This window comes from Mus pahari, chromosome 16 (assembly GCF_900095145.1).
Source record: "Mus pahari chromosome 16, PAHARI_EIJ_v1.1, whole genome shotgun sequence".
NCBI lineage: Eukaryota > Metazoa > Chordata > Mammalia > Rodentia > Muridae > Mus > Mus pahari.
The window spans coordinates 11,582,298-11,599,900 of NC_034605.1; positions in this window are offsets into that span (position 1 = coordinate 11,582,298).

The window sequence follows — 17,603 nt, forward strand, 5'->3', positions numbered from 1 at the left end:
CTTCTGTGCCATATTTCTGTCACACCTAACTCTGCGTTCACTCTGTGCTTGTGGTCCTTGTGCAGAACTCAATGATGACAGGGTCTGACGTTGGTTATTGTTCCTGCTCGATCTTCTCAAGATCCTAATACTCTCCTGTTACTACTCAGGAGACCCATTCTCATCCATGTCAGAACTTGGGTTAAAAAAAATTCTTAGAAAATAAATAAATAAATAAATCCAAGTGCTACATTTTTTTTTTATCCTTACATTTTACAAACCTTTTACTGGCTGTTCTTGAAAATGAGGTTTATCCTAATGATAGGAATTCAAGGGGGAAAATGCTTAAGAGAAGCAGGGATACTTTCTCATGGGGGAAGAGGGTTTGGCTGTCTTTGAAATTCACTGAAGCTTTGAGATGTTCCTCACTTGGGGTTGGGGCTTGCTTCCTGCTTCCGTTCTTCTGTCTGTCCTTAGCAGTCATGCTTCCTTCTCCAGTCTGGAGGGAATCACACCAGCTGTTTAGCTGGATCCTTTAATGAACAAAGCATTATTGCCTTCCAGATCTCATGGCAAATATTTTCAACATTTAATATATAGGTGCACCTGTCCTTGCATCTCCCACATTGCACTCATAGACTGGATACAAAACTTTTTATATCAAAGCTGAATAAGAAATTTAGAGTGCATCACTTACAAAGGGAGGCATGGGAAAATGCCTGAGTTGTTCTGATGTGACACCATGGAAGGAATAGGAGATAATCCTTTTCTTGGGAGTAGGAAACAGTTGACACTCAAGATCAGCAGACACTCGAGAAGTTCCAGGGTTTCTCCCCTCCCACCCTTGAAGTCATCCTTGGCAGCAGTAAGCTGGGCCTCTGCTGCCACCCAGTGTCCCACTGAAGCCAGGTTCCAGAGATGCCAGAGGCAGGAGGCAACGGATAGTGAGAATTCATTGGTACTTAGCTGTTGGGGAGCTGCCAGGAGAAGGCTTTGGCATTAAACCACTGTGCCCTTACTCTGGCCTTCTACCATCAACATTTGTTCTTCTTGGAAAAACTCAGACAAGATGAGCAGAAAGCATGAACATTGCCCCTTGTTTACAGTGTAGTAACTCTTTCCTCCCTGTGGGCACCTATGTATCAACTTCAAACAAGAGAAAACATCAGGAAAGTTTGTGGTGAAGATCCACCTGCTGTACCTCAGAGTCATAGTCTCATCTCAGGCTTTTAAATGCTTAGTTCCTAGGTAGTGATGCTGTTTGGGAAGGCTTAGGAGTGTGGCCTTGTTGGAGGATGGGCATCACTGGATACAATTCTCTTTCCGGTTTGGTTTATGCTTGCAGTTTCAAATGTGAGCTCTCAGTCTGCTACTCCCGCCACCACTGTCTACCACTTCCCTACTTTAATGGACTCCAGAGCCATAAGCCAGAATAAATGTTTTCTTCTATGGATTGCCTTGGTCACAGTACTTTGTCACAGTGATAGCAAAACAAATTAATGCAGTTTCTAGTATTCACTGTTGGCATGACTGAAAGGAAGTGCCCTGATGTGTACTAGGAGGGATTTGAATATCCACTGAAAGCCGAGACTCACTAGGAAGCCATACTGAATCCGGAATCACCTGCTCCTATTTCACTGAACTGGGCAAACAAAAGAGGGAGCTGAAGTAGAAACACAGCAAAGCTTTCTTTGTGAAAGATCCATCAGGAATTTGATTCTCAGTTTGCCCTAGTGGGAGTTAAACCTGTAAAGAAATTCAAGACACTTCCCTAAGGAGAGGGGACGGTAACTTCAGGTATGCCAAGACCGGGCTCTCCCCTGCCTTTTCCTCAAGACCCAAGCTGTGGCAGTCACTTCAAAAGGCCTTATACCCAGTGTGATGGATGAGGAAAGATGTCTCCTTCTGGGTTCCCTTTGGTTCTAACCCTAACAGCAGTCTTGGTTCTTGTGTTCCCAAAGAACCAAAGAACCAAGTCTATGTGGGCACAAATAGACTGAGCTGAGCAAGCATTCAAGATTGAGTTTGAAAGTCGAGAAAGCAAAGGTGGGGAGCCAGCATGTACTACAGAGTGTCAGAGCAGAGTGTGCATGGGACACATGGGCTTGTAAACTCTGTGTGAAGCTGGATGAGTCTGCAGTGCTGTGCATCTGTAAGCCCAGCACTCTTAGAACAAGACGGGGAGCAGGGAAAGGAGAATCACCCAGAAACTCACAGGCCAGCCAGCCTGGGTACACAGCCAAAACCAAGAGAGACAGACCCTGACTCAAGGGGGTGGGAGGGTTGGCAAATGATTCAGGGTAATCTAGGTTCAAAGATACAATGAATGTGTAAATTTAACGAATAAGAGTCTTGGCACACTGCACGTTTGATAAAGCCAATTTACTGAATTGATTGTTAGTAGTTGGCTCCTGGATTGGTAGCCAGCGCAATACCCAGGTAAGCTGTATCCATTTCTCGGTGCCAACTGAAATGATTAGTTTAATACGACAGCTGCCAGGAGCAATGGAAATGAGAATGGCAGACTCTGTACAACAGCTCACAGTGGGGCTCACAGCTGGCAGTAGAGAGAACGAGGCATTGTCCAGAGGAACCAAAGCAACGCTGCCCAGCTGTTTATGGCATTGCCCAGACAGAAGGGAAGAAAAGACTCTCGGGGAACCACCAGGAAATAGAATGGCACTCACAGTAACTTTCATTTACTAATATGCCATCAATATTCTGTGCTGAGCATTGTATAGGGGTCCTACTTACTTCCTGGTCTTCAAAACAACCCTTGAGTTAGGAACCCTTGGCACCATTCTGGCTTTGTAGCAATGAAACTAAGCCACAAGAGTGTAAGGGACATAATAAGAGCCTTATAATCCCAGTGATGACCCCGAACTCAAGCTGTGAACTGAAATTCCTTCCAAGGCACTGAATTTGAGCTTGTAGGTTATTCAATTCTCACTGATTAAGGGTGGGGTGAGCTTAAGCAGAGATGAGGTGTTGGAAATCTAAAAATGCAAGTTGCATTGGGATATCCGGCCTAATTTGGAAGCAACTGTCATGGCCTCTCTACATCTTAATTTGCATGTCTAGGGTTGTAAGATATTTTATACATGTACATCAACCTCTATTTAATTCCTGAGGCTAGCACTCATACAATAAATAATGGCGTGAAGGTTATAGGGATAACCAGCTGCTTTGGGGTTAGATTTAAGGCCTGATCCACGTAAAGGAACTGAGGCTGGTACTCTAAGCCTGGTCAAAAGGCCATGATTTGAAAAGTCACAGGTCTTAAGGGAGAATCTACTGTAGATGTTTTGCTGAGTGACATGACACCCCGCTCCTTTTAAATATTTGTGATTATACAAATGGATCAATGCTGCCCTCAACCTTAACCAAAGAACCTTCTCTCTGCCGTGGTGAGGAGCTAATGCGGGGACACATAGCTGGTCAAAGAGAATAGCAGTCTATTGAGTGCTCAGACCCAAACTAAGATGTCTTAATACACACACACACACACACACACACACACACAGATATGCACACCTTCAGTCTCAGAGAACATCTCAGAAGAAGGTGGAAATAATATTAGTTTAGAAATGAGAATGCATATAATACTGACAGTGTCTGTGCGGATTTTAGTAGAATGAGTAGTGTTTGAGTTACTCTTCAGTTGCAGTGATAAAACAACATGATCAAAACAACTCATGGAACAAAGAGGTCATCTAGACCTACAGTTTCAGAGGTATCAGTCTGCCATGGTGGGGAGGCATGGCAGCAAACTGCAGGAGAAGGAAGCTGAGAGATCACATCTTCAACAGTAAACACAAAGCAGGAAGAGCAAATCAGAAGTGGAGTAACGCTCTGGACTCTCAAATCCCACCCACAGTGTTGTGCTTTCTCCAACAAGGCTACACCATATCCCACCCCCCAACAGCGCCACCCACTGAGGATCATGTATTCCAAAACTGGGGCCTATGGGAAACATTTCTCATTCTAACCATCATAGGTAATCTTGTCCTAAGAAGATTGACTTTTTTCATTTATAAATAAAGAAATACAGTTAAGTAAAGTAAAACTGAGACAATAGTAATAATGGAATGATAAAAATTCAAATATGTTGTTAAAGATTCCACTTTCCATTTTAGTAGGGATAAAAATCAAGAAATAAAAATTGCCAAACTTCTTTCATTAGTAGGGACACTTTAAGCATCAAAATGTTAACCCCAATCAAACTAATTGTGTAGTACCCAATTTTTGTCTTAATCTTTATTGAAGCATTTCATTATTATTGATTGATCAAAATTTTCTAATTTTATTTTGTTGGAGAGTTCACAACTCTCCCAAATACCCACCATAACATTAAACTCATCCATTTACATATTTGAACTGGATTACCAAGGACAAATGGGACAACGACCAGAAAGAATGTTGCCTTCCTGCCTCACCAACCTGAAGCTCAGCCTATTAAATTATTGGCATGGCCTGCAGGGTATCTTCAGCCTCCTGCAGTGACCAGAGTAGCCAGCAGATGGAGCTATGAGTACCTAGTCTGCCTACAGTGCACTTGTTAATTTAAACCCTATGAGTTGCCCAGTCAGAATATCTTTTCCCAAAAAGAAACTGTAACTTAAAATATTTCTTCCCAAAAAATAATGATAAGAAAAGATATGGTAAGTTAAGAAATTACGAGATTTTGAATTAGATGTATTAGAAGAAAAAAAGAGCAATTTTGAATATCAAAGTTAACATTGAGAATCTCTGGATGCAGTATTCTAAGAGAGCAGTTACTAGAAGGAATTATGATGTAGTCAGGACAGAAGCGAAACCAGGATGATAGGGGAATAAATGTTTAAGTGAATTGAGTGTCCAACCCTCAACAAGACATGCACACAGCCCCTCTAAAGCTTGGAGAGATAAAGGAATAAAGGAGGGTGGGAAGAACATAAGGACTGGAGCACAGGGAGAGGGCTTTGAAGTGCCATCTTCTGGGCATGGCATAGCCATTTCAGACATGATCTCTCAGCAGTTGTGCTTGACTATACTGGGTCTGCCCAAGAACAGGCCCATCAACAGCCAGTCGCCAATGGGGGCCTACCCTAGGGGGTTCCCCCTCCATGCTGGACTATTGGTTAATGATAGATTATGGAAGGAGAGACGTTGATGAGGATGGGAGAAGGGAAGAGAGGGTGCTTACAAGTCCAGTTTGGCCATGTAAGAGACAGAATGACATGGTTCCCACACCTGGACCAGAGTCAGCAGGGCATGGACCTCCATGAGTGTTGATGGTTGCTGTGGGCATAAGATTTGCTTGTATAATAATGTACATATTTTTATGACCTTCCTTTGAGGAATGTCCCGTCTGCTAGAATCATTGACTTCATGCCAGTCAGAAACAGCATCCAGGAGGCAAGTGTGTGTCTAATGTCTTAGCCAAATGTTAGAGGTCTGTGACCTTCAGGACAGTCCTTAAGGCTGTAGGAGAGAATGCTGAAAACATGAGTCAAAAAATATATAATTTATCAACTATATAAAATATAAGGATGCAATATGAATTATATAAGGAGCTTCACAGTCCTAAAAGATCAGAGGCAGCTGCACTAAGAGCTAGCTTGTCAGAAAGATACAAAGGAAAGAGATAAAAAAGACTTAGGGAGTAGTGATCCCATAGCAAGATCACACCCAGCTAAGTTTTTTTATTTATGCTTACAAAGGCAGGCAGATTCTAAGGTCAGCTTGGGACAGAGGAAGTTTAGTTCCAGGCCCAGGCATTGTAGGAATAGTAATTTCAGGACAGGGTCCCACCCAGCTATCTTATTGTTTGTGCTTGTACTTGCTAACTCTTCCTAAGAATCAAGGGGCTGGGATAACGGGAAGCTGATTCATGGGATGATCTAAAGGGAACCTAGAGTAATTACTGAATTGATATGTAAGTAAAAGACTGGTCTTTTAATCGGCAAAAAATGAGCTATCCAGAAGATTTTTATAATTCAAAAGAGCTGTCTTGAGCAGAAAGATGTCTAGAGATCTCCAGAGAAAGCTGACAAGAGAGAGAGGGAGAGAGGGAGAGAGGGAGAGAGGGAGAGAGGGAGAGAGATGGAGGGAGAGAGGGAGGGAGGGAGAGAGAGAGAGGAGAGGAGAGGGAGAGGGAGAGGGAGAGGGAGAGGGAGAGATCTAGAACGCTATCTCCAGCAGAGCATAGGCCATCAGCTTGTAGCCCATGGTTTGACTTCAAGTTGTTTGTTTCAAACCTCCTTCTCTCATGAATCCCTCTCATGAGGCTGGTCCTTGGCAAGAGGGTCAAAGCTGGAGTTACAGAATGCATTATACATAAGACCTAAGAACAAATTTAATACTCAAAGAACACATGTGTACGTTTGGGCTAGAGCTGTAGCTCAGCTGGTAGAGTACCTGCCTAACATGCAAGAATACCTGGGTTCAATCCCCAGTCATATTCAAACCAGTGTGCTTCATCAATCATCCGTGACCCGAGGAAGTAAAGGCAGGAGAAACATGCGCTCAAGGTCATATAGGCTACATAGCGAGTTTGAGGCCAGCCCGGGGGTACATGAAGCCCTGTCTTACAATAAAACAAAAATAAGTATGTAGAAGACATTTAAAATAGAAATGCTAACAGAAGTATAGTGTGAAGAATTTACATATTTGATCAAAATGTTGTTTTGACTTATCTTTATACACATTTACACAGAACAATGTGGGAAGGGGCCACCCTGACGGCTCTGCGGGTCAAAGCCCTTGCCCCCAAGCCTGATGGCCTGAGTTTTCAAGCCTAGAATGTAGAATGCATATGATAGGAGAGACCCAAACCCTGCAAACTATCCTGTGATCTCCCCATGCGTGTGCTATAAAAAGTAAATGGAATATTGGAAAACATAAAGAAAAACGTGGACGTATCAACACGTTGGCCAGTGATTGTCTCTGGGAGGTGAAAACAAAACAAAAAACAAAAAAAAACAAACAAACAAAAAAAAAGAGCGATTTTAACTCCTATAGGGTCCTCACCCAAAGCATTCTGGAAATAGGTCTCTACTGGTGTGGTCTGAGATATTTGTTGGTTTACTTAACTAACGATTGTAACTAAGGGGATAACATGCAGCCATGGATAAATGACAGGACCAGAGGGTGTGGAGGGAGAGGGGAAAAAAAAGAGAGAGAGAGAGGTGGTACAGGGTGAACAGTGAGAGGCCCTAATGAATGTCGTCAGGCAAAGCCGAGCCATGTCCACTCCAGACTTCTCATCCAGTGCTTTCCTGCCAGAAACTTGAGCACTGTGCATTTATTTACATAATGTACAAGACCAAGTAATGCCACATGGCAGAAACTCATTGTTTAAAAACTCCCTTTCACTTTCCATTTATTTACAGTGACATTTGCTTTGCTTCGCTTATGGCTCTTAAAATGCCAACCCAGCTGTATGAAGTGGTTGTAAGTTTGAATCCCTGTCATGAAAGCAATTTTAGTAAAAATAAATAAGCCTTGTAAAGGATGTATTTACTCAAAAGCAGAATTCGTTGCCAAGGAAACGGTGAGAAGGAAAAGATGGCCATCTAGTGGCTACAGTGTTTTTTATCAATGTGAAAACATGAAGGATTTGGAAACAGATTGACTTAAGGGAGATTATTCTATCAGCAAGAAGAAATAAAGTGATTAAAAATTAAGCTTGGCGTGATGGCCCATGTCTGGAATCCCAGCAGTCAGGAGGCTTGAGGCAAGAGGATGAGTTGTGGTTATCTCTGGTTACATCTTGAATTTGCTTCTAGCTTGGACTGCATGAAACTGTGTCTCCCTAGCTGCTCCCATCCCAAAAATGTGTGTGTGTGTGTGTGTGTGTGTGTGTGTGTGTGTGTTTTTAATAAAAGTCACAAAAGATGAATACGGAAAATTCATCAAGGAAATAATTACATAAAAATCTCCTCTCAGCCCATCATTAATGTGTTACATTAAACCTGGCTCCTGTCTTAGCTTCATAAGAGTATTTTTTTCCTGTGGGGGATGTTAGTCAAATTTCTGTTGCTGTCTTTCACAAATTGAAAGATACAAGTATTTATTTCACACTTGTATAACTCCTCATAATACTATTAATTTTAATATCCAGCCATGTGATCATAGCTTAGCTATGCAATATTAATTGGAGTAGCAGAGTACCCAAATTTCTTAGTTACAGTTTCATTCCTGTGAAGAGACACTATGACCAAGGCAACTTTTATAAAGTATAACATTTAACTGGGGCTGGCTTACAGGTTCAGAGGTTTGGTCCATTATCATCATGGTGGGAAGCGTGGAAGGTTCCAGGCAGATATGGTGCTGGAGAAGGAGCTGAGAGTTCTGCATCCTGATGCAGAGGCAGCCAGGAAGAGACTCTCCTGTAGGCAGCTAGGAGGAGGGTGTCTTCCATACTGGATGGAGCTCCAGCAGTAGGAGCCCTCAGAGTCCACCTACACAGTGACACATTTCCTCCAACAAGGCCACACCTCCAGTGGGCCAAACATATTCAAGTCACCACACAGAATTTTTCTTACATATATCTCTCAAATTTAAATCACATACAATATCATTTTATAAGGTTAAAATCAACTAAAATAAGAAATATATTTTCTTTAACATGACATACACAAATAAAAAATCATAAACAAAGTGGTAACCAAGAGAATAATTCTTGCCAGGCCTGGTAGCATTCCCAGATATTTGGGAAGTTCAAACATGATCTCCTAGGCTACAAAATGGGTTCAAGGCCAGCCTAGGCAATGTAGTTGTGATGCTTGTATATTCTTGGACCAGGGAGAGCACCATTTGGAAGTGTGGCCTTGTTGGAATAGGTGTGACCTGGTTGGAGTAGGTGTGTCACTGTGGTTGTGGGCAAAAGATCTTCACCCTCGTTGCCCAGAAGTCAGTCTTCCACTAGCAGCCTCTGGATGAAGACGTAGAACTCTCAGCTCCTCCTGCACCATGCCTGCCTGATGCTGCCATGCTCCCACCTTGATGGTAATGGACTGGATCTCTGAATCTGTAAGCCAGCCCCAATTAGATGGTGTTTTATATAAGACTTGCCTTGGTCATGGTGTCTGTTCACAGCAGTAAAACCCTAGCTAATATAGTAGTAAAACCCTGTATCTGTTTTTGAAATTTTATTTTTTTTATTTAAAAAGGGGGCAGGGGAAGAAGTGGGGCTACTGCCCAGTGGTAGAAGTCTTACCTGATGTGTGTAAAACCATGGGGAAAGAATAAAGAGGGAAACTCTGTGGTTTACAGAAACAAAGCTGCCATTCTCCAGTTTACAAACATAAATACATGCAATACACCCCTTGTTCTGTGAAGGCCATTTCTCAGTGTGTTAACTAGATTTATGACATAGCAGGAGAGAAAGAAAATAGAATTCTAGGGGCAAAGGGGGAACATGGTGGAGGGGTGGAATGGCACGTTAAGATTTATTTCTATGCTGATATGCTTAGAGGATTTCAAAGAAATCCTTGCTGGTCAGCCGGTGTGTATATTAGTTACTCTTCTTGCTTTGAAAGAATGCCTAAGGAGAGCAACTTAAAGAAGGAAGGATATGTGTTGGTTCCATTTGAGGGCACTGTCAATCATGGAGAAGGAACATGGTGACAGAGTCAGGCAGCTGGACACATTACTTTTTTTTTAAATTTATTTATTATTATTTTCTTTATTTACATTTCAAATGCTATTCCAAAAGTTACCTATACCCCACCCCCACCCCTGCTCCCCTATCCACCCACTCCCACTACTTGGCCCTGGCCTTCCCCTGTGCTGGGTCATATAAAGTTTACAAAACCAAGGGGCCTCTCTTCCCAATGATGGCTGATTAGGCCATCTTCTGCTACATATGCAGCTAGCTGCTTGTGGACGTTGTACATCGTGGTGCGCACTAGGCTCCGCACCACGATGTACAACGTCCACAAGCAGCCCCCACCTCACTGATGTGCCCAGAGGTTTATCACCAGTAGGCGATTCTAGTAGGCCCTGCCAACTTGGCAATATTAACCATCTACTTATGACAATGGGATTAACTCATCGAATGACATAATTTAGGAGAGAAAAAGATTTTAAATGTCTTTTTTTTTTTTTTTTTTCTACAAAAGTAAAGTGAAGCCCGGGTGGAGTTAAATGACTTTGCAAAGCGACGAAGCTCAGCAGAAGGGCATGAGGCTGAGCATGGAGCTGACCTCCTTGCGCATGCTAACTGCAGTGCACCCTGCTGCTACCTTCAAACTAGAATTTAAAGCTGCAGTTCTGTCCATGGCCTTGTATGGCAAAGCTTTATTGATGTTCGAGTGACACAAGCAAAAATGCCCGCCAAACAGGTAAGAAAGAAAGTAGATCTGTGAAACAAGAAAGGAGATGGCTTGCGTTTATGGGCCGGCCCTTTTCACTTTCCTCTGTTAACAGTTTTATTAAATCATTTTGAGGTGCATTAGTGCTAATCTCCCATACTTGATTTTTATATAATGCTATTTAACCTGCTTGTGGACGTTGTACATCGTGGTGCGCACTAGGCTCCGCACCCGATGTACAACGTCCACAAGCAGGCGTTTATGGGCCGGCCCTTTTCACTTTCCTCTGTTAACAGTTTTATTAAATCATTTTGAGGTGCATTAGTGCTAATCTCCCATACTTGATTTTTATATAATGCTATTTAACAACAATAACTTAAGTATTCATTGTTAAAAAGTTTCTTCAAGCAAAACAGAAGAAAACCAAGAAGGATGGCCATTGTGTGGATACTTCATTCCTCCTTAGAATAAGGAACAAAATACTCATGATAGGATATAGGTACAGAGACAAAATTTAGAGCTAAGATGAAAGGATGGACTATCCAGAGACTACCCTATTTGGGAGTCCATCCCATCATCAGCCACCAAACCTAGATACTAATGCTCATGCCAGTAAGATTCTGCTGAAGGGACCCTGATATTGCGGCCTCTTGTGAGGCTATGCCAGTGCCTGGCAAACACAGAAGTGGATGCTCACAGCCAGCTATTGGATGGAACACAGGGTCCCCAATGGAGGAGCTAGAGAAAGTACCCAAGGACCTGAAGGGGGCTGCAACCCTGTAGGTGGAACAACAATATGAACTAACCAGTACCCCCTGAGTTTGTGTCTCTAGCTGCATATGTAGCAGAAGATGGCCATCACTGGGAATAGAGGCCCCTTGGTCTTGCAAACTTTATATGACCCAGCACAAGGCAAGGCCTGGGCCAAGTAGTGGGAGTGGGTGGGTAGGGGAGCAGAGGTGGGGGGAGGGGTATAGGAAACTTTCAGGATAGCATTTGAAATGTAAATAAAGAAAATAATAATAAAAAAAATTAAAAAAAAGTTTCTTCAAAAACAGATAAAATAGCCTATCACTTTTAGGATCATCAGGAAATGAAATAATATCTTAAATATAAGGTTTATATACTGTGTGATTGACATTAAGGTAGACCTACTGTTTACATCTTTAAAAACATTATGCTGTTTTGTTATTTTTTTTTAAGTGCCAAGATTTCATTGAAGAAATGATGAGTTGACTACCTGTATTTTGAAAACCCTTCAACACTTTTCATTCAAAATGAGGATTATCTAACCTCTGTGTGTCAGTCATGGTTCAGGTCCGACCAGATTCAGTCTTCAGAGTAGATTGCAGTAATGAAGGGTCACAAGTGGGAAGGGGCCATTGTGAGCATGAGTGTGAGACAAAGAAGCTCAGAACATTAGCTATTTTTTTTTTTTTTTAGTCAGCTGCATTTAGCATCCAAGACAGTTGTAAAGAGCTATAAAGAAAGACCCTGTGGCTTCTCTATTAAGGAAAGTCACTTACTCTGTGTTCTGTTACACTTGCTCACTCCATTTGCTTAATCTTTGATATCTACCATAAATGACTGGAGTGGGCTTATGTTTTGGCTAGCTGATAACTGTTGATTCGAAGTATTTGTGCAAAGCCTATGGCAACAGTTCAAATCATAGGTTCCAGACAAGCCTGGGAACAAACTATAAGTAGCCCAGGTTTTTAGATACTGCTGTTAACTATGTCTACCCTTCCCCCACCCCCCAAAAAACAATGACTGAATGAATGGTGGCTATATTCTGGGGAGGGGCTCTGGATACAGCAGACTTGGTGTTTGACTTATCTTATATACGCAATAACTTAAAGAAATACATTTTGAAACCTTTCTGGAATGCGAAACTAGGTTTTGTTAAACAGAATTCATTAAAGTGATAAATTACTCTGACAAAAGCAACTTAAGGAAGGAAGTGTTTATTTTAGCTCACAGTTTGAGGTACAGTCGCTCACAGCAGGTAAGTCAAGGCAGCTAGAAGCTAGAAACACGTCATGTCCACAGTCAGAAGAAAGCAATGGACGCATGCACTTCTAGTGCTTAGGTCCTTTCTCCACTAACAAGGAAAGGTGCCACCCATAGTAAGTGGGTCCTCCTACCTCAATTACATAAACGAGATAATTCCCCATACACATGACCAGTGCCCATTTCCCTAATGAGTCCAGAATCTGTCGAGTTGACAATCAGTATTCACTAATCATCAGAGTATTTATCTGATCTTTCATTCTGCACAACTGTAGGGCAATTGTATTGTTCATTTAATGATTTCAAAAGTTAAAAATATTTGTCTAAGGGTGCTGGAGAGGTGGTTTGGTGGTTAAGAGCATTGGTTGCTCTTTCTGAAAATCCACAACCCAATAACTCTAGTTCCATGAGATCCAATGCCTCCTTTAGACATCTACAGACAACACGTGCACACAGAGATACATGTATACAAGTGGGCAACATACATGTACACACAACATAATAAAATAAAAAAATAGCTTCAAAATTTTAAAAAAATCTATAATAAAACCATAAAGCATGTGAAGTAAATTAATCATGTTGCTCAAAAAGAAGTCTTGATTCTGCTCTTGGATGCTGGAAGACCTTTCAGATATTTGAAAGTTCTGTGTGTCACAAGATCTTGGGTAGTATTGTTTAATTTTATATGAAATCATGGAGCTTTCGGTCAAACAGGTGTTGGTCTATTCCTAAGTCCATTTTGAGTCATAACCCTGAAGGCATTAGGATAAAAGGGTATGGCTCTGGGAGGGGGATTATAACCCTCACAAATGGATTGAAGTTGAAAAGACCTGGTTCTTACTCTTCCCTTCCTTCTTTTTTTTATTTTTTATTTTTTTTTGAGGAAACAATATTGTCCCTTTCATAGAACAGAGTAACAAAGTATCATTGTGGAAGCAGAGACCAACCTTCCCCAGACATTAAACCTGCTGATGCCTTGATTGTGGTCTTCACAGTCTTAATAAGAAATAACTTTATAGCCTTTATTCAACACAAATGGAGACTTGGACATCTGGGGAATGAAGGTCAACCAAGAAGTCAGTCAACCATTTATAAGTGACCATATCCCAATAAAAATCTCTGGACACAATGATGTAGAAGCTTCTCCGTCTGGCAATATGGCTTATATGTTGCCATACATCATCACTGGGGAAAGTTAGGGTTGCTCTTGACTCTACTGAGCAAGGTCAGTTTGAAGCTCTCTCTGGGAGATTCTCTACCCTTTACACACACACTCTCTCTCTCTTTCTCTTCCTATGGATGTTTTTAATCTCTACCCTTCATCTGCAATAAACTGTCACTAAGCAACAGTCATTTCCTGTGACTTCTATGAGACCTTCCAGTAAATTTTCCAACATGAGGGTAGCCTTGGGGATTTGTGAACTCAACAAAGTATTATCACCATTATCACCACCCTGAATATTTTATCTTTTGAAAACTTTTATACTGGGAAATAATTTCAAGAATTAGTTAAATAACTTGGTTTTGCATGTGCCAAAAGCAATCAAGAAACATTTCTGGAATTAGCTTTTAGCTTATATCATTGAAGAACTGGTGATCAGCAGCCTTTGGAGAAAAGCTGAGAGTATATTCTACCTACCTGTAAAGTTTCTTATAAATCCTTTTCTCTGCACTGTGTGAGTCTGTATGGAAACTATTACTGTGTTGTGTTAGTTTCCTTGTCTGAAGCTGCCACAAATGTGTGTGTGTGTGTGTGTGTGTGTGTGTGTGTGTGTGTGTGTGTGTGTAGCATGATTATTGGGTTTGTACTATCTCTGGCTTGAAAGCACCTTGTTGATAACTGTCTTTTGTAACTTCATATCAGTCATGGAAGTCATGCATAGTGGGACCTCTTACATCAAACTGTAAAGGCTGAATTTCAGGGCTTCCCATTCTTCAACCCCTAGAGCCCAACACCAAACATTTAGTGGCTTTATATTCATACTTAATCATTCTATTTCCATATCTGTTTGCTGAGTTTTGTCTCAAGCATGAACTTGTTAAGCTCAAATTGTCACCTGGTCTAGGATTTAAGATTCTCTTCCTGCACCTCCTCAGATCTCTCTATTTTTTCTTATCCCTGATGCACCTCTCAGCTCACATGGGGTAGAAGAAATGTGTAGTTGTCTTTGAGAGGAACCAAGAGAACTGACCGAGTGAGAGTCCTTTCAGATAACCGAGAGCCCACTTGAAGAAGTGTCTCTCATTGCAAAGAAAGTCTATTTATAAACAGGACCATTTTCTACTGACTCAGCTATTTAAAATACCTCCTCAAAAGCAGAATAAGTATTTCATTTCTTTAGAAATACATTTGGAAAGACACAGTTGATAGCTTATAATTCAAAATGCCCGGAACTCTGGCATCTGAGTTGGTGATGAGAACTGGACAGTGAGTTGCTGAACGAATATGCCAATGTGGCTTTGTTCTGTGCTTACTTTAATTTCTAAGCCTAGTGGAGTGGGTTTTTTTTTTTTTAATAGAGTAACTACAAGAAAAAGAAAATAAATTCAAGTTTATAAAAATAAAGGAAATAAAGTAATTTCAAGTATAAAGATCTTTACATTTTTGTCTTAGATCTAAAGAAAATAGTAGGACCTGGGAGATGGTTTTGTGGTTAAGAGCACTTGCTGTTCTTGCAGAGGACCCAGGTTCAGTTCCCAGCAACGACAAAGCAGCCTAACCTCACTGTAACTCCAGTTCTAGGGGATACTATAGCTCATACTGGCCTCTGCTGACACTGCATGCACAGGTACACAGGAATGCATGCAGATAAACGCCCAAACACATAAAACTGAAAAAGAAACAAAGAGAGAGGGGGGAAGAACATGTGGCTGTGATGTTTCTATGTCGTGCACATTTCATGTCTGTACTAAGTTTACTCATTTTCTCCATTCATAAGTCCTAGATTCCGGACACCAATTTCTTTTCCAGGTTTCTTTATTGTAAATCTTGCATAGCACAGATATGGACAGTTTTAACGATGCAAGGCTTCCTGAATAGTTTGGAGGGCTCCTTTGGGTAAAGTTTGCACATTTATATTTTGTATCATTTGAGGCCAGGTCTACTGAAAGAAGAGAAATCAAAAATTTTGAAATCTAGTTTCATCTCCCATAGTGTTAGATCGTGAACAAGCAATTGAATCTGGTGCTCAGATTTAAGACATCTCTCTCTAAACCCAGTGCCTACCTGTTGAGCAGCTCAATATCAACCATACGGTAAATGAACTCTGCTGGAATTAGAGCATCAGTCTTATGAAGCAGTTAATCAGATCACCAACTAGTTGGTTCAAACCAATTGCAGTGATAAACAAAAAGTACATCCGGACTCACTCATGGCACCTTTATTTCTTCTAAATCCTGGCCTTATGTGTCCCTCCTTACTACTTGCTAAGAACTTAGGTAAGTACCCCATCAGAACAAGGACAGAACATTTTATTCCTCTAGAAATATATTTGAAAAGATACAAATGTAGAGGTCTGTCTGTTTATGAGTGAAAGCATCCTAAACTCCAGGCATCTTTTAAAATCAAGTCCTCTGCTTGGGTACCATGTGCTTGTTTGGGGGATTGTCTTAGTCAGGGTTTCTATTCCTGCACAAACATCATGACCAAGAAGCAAGTTGGGGAGGAAAGGGTTTATTCTGCTTACATTTCCATACTGCTGTTGATCACCAAAGGATGCAGGACTGGAACTCAAGCAGGTCAGAAANCAGGAGCTGATGCAGANGCCATGGAGGGATGTTCTTTACTGGCTTGCNTCCNCTAGCTTGCTCAGCCTGCTCTCTTATAGAATCCAAGACTACCAGCCCAGAGATGGCACCACCCACAAGGGGCCTCTCCCCCTTGATCACTAATTGAGAAAATGCCCCTCAGCTGGATCTCATGGAGGCATTTCCTCAGCTGAAGCTCCTTTCTCTGTGATAACTCCAGCTGTGTCAAGTTGACACAAAACTAGCCAGTACAGGGATGGAATTGGGGAGGCTGACAAATGAATACACAAAGGAGGTGTGTAAAAGTCACCCAGGAGCCACTTCCATAGAAGTTGTCTTGTTTCCACTCCTCTTAGAACTTTGATATTTATATTTCACTTCCATAACACCACTCTCACATCCCTTTGAAGATCTCGATGCTAAAATAGGATTATTCTCTATCTTATTTCAGACTACAAGTAGAGGGAAAAGAAATTTGTGTCCCTGGAATTGTCATTTGGCACAAAATTACTGGAGTCAAACCTAAAACGTTGTTGCTGTTTCCTCCACTGGTCATTCCAATATTATCAAGAAGGGAATGACTTTAAGAATAACAGCATTGGTAGGTGTTTTAGGGTGAATCTATTTTGATGATGTGTCTTATGAATCAATAAAAGACTCTTCTGAGAAATAATAAAAACAGCTTTTCTCCCATTTGGGCTTTATGTTCTGTAAGGATGATACTGCTTGTGGCTTGCTTGTACAAAAAAAAAAAAAAAAAAAAAAAAAAAGACTTTTCTCTAATTACTATCTATCTCACCTTACAAACAATAATGTATAAATGGGTGCATAAATGCTATCAGATGTGTCCTTTCTTTCCCCTATCCTCTTACATATTCATAATTTCCCTTTTTATTACAGACAGGTTTGGAGTTTCAATGCTCCAAAAAGTGGTGTCTAAAAATTAAATTATCACATTCAGTTTTCTTTTCATGTCTAATACATCAAATAAAATCAATTTTTCTGAAAATATCAACAACTTACACATTTAGTCTGTATATGAAACCTGAAAAAAAGTGTCAGTGGGTACTACCTTTAAAAAAAATCTGTGCATGCCCGTGTGTGTGTGTGTGTGTGTGTGTGTGTGTGTGTGTGATCGTGGAGGCATGTATATGCCACCATGTGATAGTAGGTCACAGGACAACTTTTTCTGAGTTTTTTCCTCTCACCTAGTTGAGGCAGGGTCTCTCTCATCTCTGCCATGATTCACACTGCAGGGTAGATGGCTAAGCAGATTCCTGGATATTCCCTTGTCTTCTCACCATAAGAGTTCCAAGATTATAGCTGCTCGGCATCTTATGGAGGTTTTTATGTTATAGGGATCAAACTCAGCTGAGTCATATCCCTGACTCCCCAAAACTACCCTTTTTGGAATATTAATCTGACTGTTTCATTTTGAAATATCAACAAATCAACAAGACATTACTTTTGTTGCACTAACAAACCTCTAGTTTCCGCCTCCTGAGAGTGGGAATTACAAGCATGCTACACCATGATTAGATTCTAATTGTTTTTTAAAGGCTCTTGTGG